This window comes from Lactuca sativa, chromosome 4, assembly GCF_002870075.4.
Source record: "Lactuca sativa cultivar Salinas chromosome 4, Lsat_Salinas_v11, whole genome shotgun sequence".
NCBI lineage: Eukaryota > Viridiplantae > Streptophyta > Magnoliopsida > Asterales > Asteraceae > Lactuca > Lactuca sativa.
In genome coordinates this window covers 48,144,972-48,148,472 of record NC_056626.2, presented here as the reverse complement: position 1 = coordinate 48,148,472, position 3,501 = coordinate 48,144,972, and positions in this window count along the sequence as shown.

Genomic DNA, 3,501 nt, shown 5'->3' with positions numbered 1-3,501 from the left:
CCTTTGAAAAAATCATTGAATCTCAAAGAATCTAGGAATTTCTAAGAACCAATCAAAAACCTAATATTTAAACATTTCGGTTTTCGTGGTGGAAATTGGTGAATCGTCATTCACCTACCTTTCAAATATGGTATAGCTTAGATTACGGCATACCTCTTCTAAGTTATATTATATTGTGATTGGATCCTAGCCTTAATATTACATTTGGGTGTTTTATTAAGGACTCTCTTATATCTAAACTAATCTTGTTCTCTTCTTTTCAGATGTCTTCAAACAATGCTGCTTCTGGCTCTAATCCTAATGGCTCCTTTACCCTTATGAACTTGTGTGGGAAAGTCACCTTTGATGGATCCAACTTCAATGAGTGGATCAAAAACATCAGGATGATTACCCGCTACGAGGACAAAGAATATGTCCTTGACAAGGAGCTTAAGGAGATTGATGAGACCACTGCAACTCCTCAGGAGATCGCTGACTTTCGGGCACATGAAAGGGATGCTACGAAAGTGGCTTGCATCATGATGGCCATGATGACAGCGGAACTCCAAAAGTCTTATGAGGATTTCTACCCTTATGAAATTCACCAAGATTTGATGGAAAGATACCATCAAAGTGCAAGGCAAGAGAGGTATGAAATCATCTGCTCCATGATAACAACCATGATGAAGGACGGGGAATCCGTCACGAGCCACATGCAGAAAATGCAAAGGTATGTGGATCGTTTGATGAAGCTTAATGTGAACTTCCCTGATGATCTTGCAATAAATATCATTTTGCACTCCTTACCATCGTGCTATGATCAATTCCGCATGACATATCACATGAATAAGGAAGAGGTCACACTCAGCAAACTTCAGGGACTTCTCAAGACCGCATAATCAGGTCTTAAGGGGAAGTCGGTTGCTATCACTCCTACTCCAAACTCAACTCCGGTTTTGGCAATTGGGAAAAATCGATGGAGGAAGAGAAAGAGATCCTCGAAGGGTACCAAGGCTCGGACCCTTGATGGCTCTTCTTCAAGTGGAACCAAGAAAGGTTCCATCACTCCTTCTTCTGACCCAAAAGAGGCTGAATGCTTCTATTGCCATGAAAAGTCTCATTGGAAGCGGAACTGCCCAAAATACCAGCAGGATGTGAAGGATGGGAAAGTCAAACCCAACCATGCAGGTATTTACACTATCATTTCTAATAACTCACCCCATTCTAAATCTTGGGTCCTTGATACCGGTTGTGGTATTCATATTTGTTGTGACTTGCAGGGACTAAGAAGAAGTGAGAATGTGGAGCAAGGAAGAATAAACTTGATCATGGGGAATAGGAAAGCTTCACCTGTCACTAAGATTGGAGTTTATACTTTATCGCTAAGTAGTGGGTTTAATTTAGAATTGAATAAATGTTGTTATTCGCCAGGAATGGCAAGAAATATTATTTCTTTTCATGCTTTGTACAAACAAGGGTTTACCTTTTCATTTGATAATGAAGTTGATTCTATTGATGCTTTCTATAATAATGTCTTTTATTTTAAAGCATTACCTTGTGATGGTGTGTATGAAGCTGTATCGGTTGTAGATAACTTAGGAAATAATGTTTTGTGTATTGATTCTACTAATTATAATAACTTGGATAAAGCATCATTATGGCATTGTCGTCTTGGACATATAAGCAAGAAACGCATAGGCCAACTCCAAAAGGATGGAGTCTTGGAGTCGTTTGACCTAAAGTCAGATGATAGTTGCGAATCATGCTTACTTGGAAAAATGACAAAGTCACCCTTCACAGGCTCGTGTGAGAGGGGTGAAGGTTTGTTGGACCTTGTACACACGGATGTGTGTGGACCATTCAAACATGCCACAAAGGATGCTAATCGTTATTATTTGACTTTTACTGATGATTACAGTAGATATGGATATGTCTACCTAATCAAGCATAAGTCAGAGACTTTCGAGAAGTTTAAGGAATTTAAATAGGAAGTCGAGAATCAATTAGGCAGGAACATTAAGATGCTTCGATCCGATCGAGGAGGTGAGTATCTTAGTTCAGAGTTCCTCGACTATCTTAGGGAATGTGGGATTGTCTCACAATTGACACCTCCCAGGACACCACAGTTGAATGGTGTGGCTGATAGGCGCAATCGAACCTTGTTGGACATGGTTCGTTCCATGATGAGTCGAGCTACGCTACCAATTTCATTCTGGGGGTATGCCTTAGAGACTGCCGCCCATATTCTTAATCTTGTCCCTACAAAGAAAGTTGCCAAAACTCCTCACGATATGTGGACTGGTAAAGTACCTAAGCTAGACCACATCAAGATTTGGGGTTACGAGGCTTTCGTGAGACGCGAGACTCATGATAAGCTCGAACCTCGAAGCGAGAGGTGTATTTTCATCGGCTACCCACAACAATCCTTTGGTTACCTCTTCTACAGACCTAGTGATAATGTGGTCTTTGTAGCAAGAAGAGGAGTTTTTCGAGAGAGAATTTATAAGCCAAGGAAACAGTGGGAGGCAAATTGATCTTGAAGAAATTCAAGAGTCAAGTGGTGAAGGAACTTCAAACCCTAGCCCTCAACTTGAGGAGGAAACTCCTGTTGAACCAGTTGATGTGCCTGTACCTCTTAGGCGTTCCACGAGAGTTAGGAATGCACCTGAGCATTATTATGGCTTTCATATTACTGCGGAAGGTGAGACACTTATTAGTGATGAGACACTAGTAGGTCTGGATGAACCTAACAGCTACACGAAAGCCATGGCAGGCCCTGAGGCTGCTAAATGGAAAGAGGCCATGGATAGCGAGATACAATCCATGTATGACAATCAAGTTTGGAACTAGGTTGAGAATGTACCTGGTCGTAAGACTGTAGGGTGCAAATGGATCTTCAAAAAGAAGACCGACATGGATGGTAATGTACACACTTATAAGGCTAGACTGGTTGCAAAGGGCTTCTCTAATTCCTGGAGTGGACTATGATGAGACCTTTTCTCCAGTAGCCAAGATTAAATCTATTAGGGTTCTGTTAGCCATAGCTGCGTTTCATGACTATAAAATATGGCAAATGGATGTCAAAACCGCTTTCCTTAATGGAAAGTTGGCTGAGGATGTTTACATGGTTCAGCTAGAGGGTTTTGTCAGTACAGAGTACCCTAATAGAGTGTGTAAACTCGAGAAATCCATTTATGGATTGAAATAGGCACCTCGCAAGTGGAATCTTTGCTTTGATGAGAAAGTCAAGGAATTTGGTTTTTCAAGGAGTGAAGATGAATCTTGCGTCTATATCAAGGCTAGTGGGAGCATAGTCAGTTTTTGACATACTACTCATAGGAAATGACATCCCAACCCTGCAGGAAGTAAAGTCCTGGCTTGGGAAGGGTTTCTCTATGAAGGACCTTGGTGAAGCTACCTATATCCTAGGGATAAAGATTTTGAGAAACATGAGTAAAAGACTAATTGGACTTAGTCAAAGTACCTACTTGGACAAAGTGTTGAAAAGATTCAACATGCATA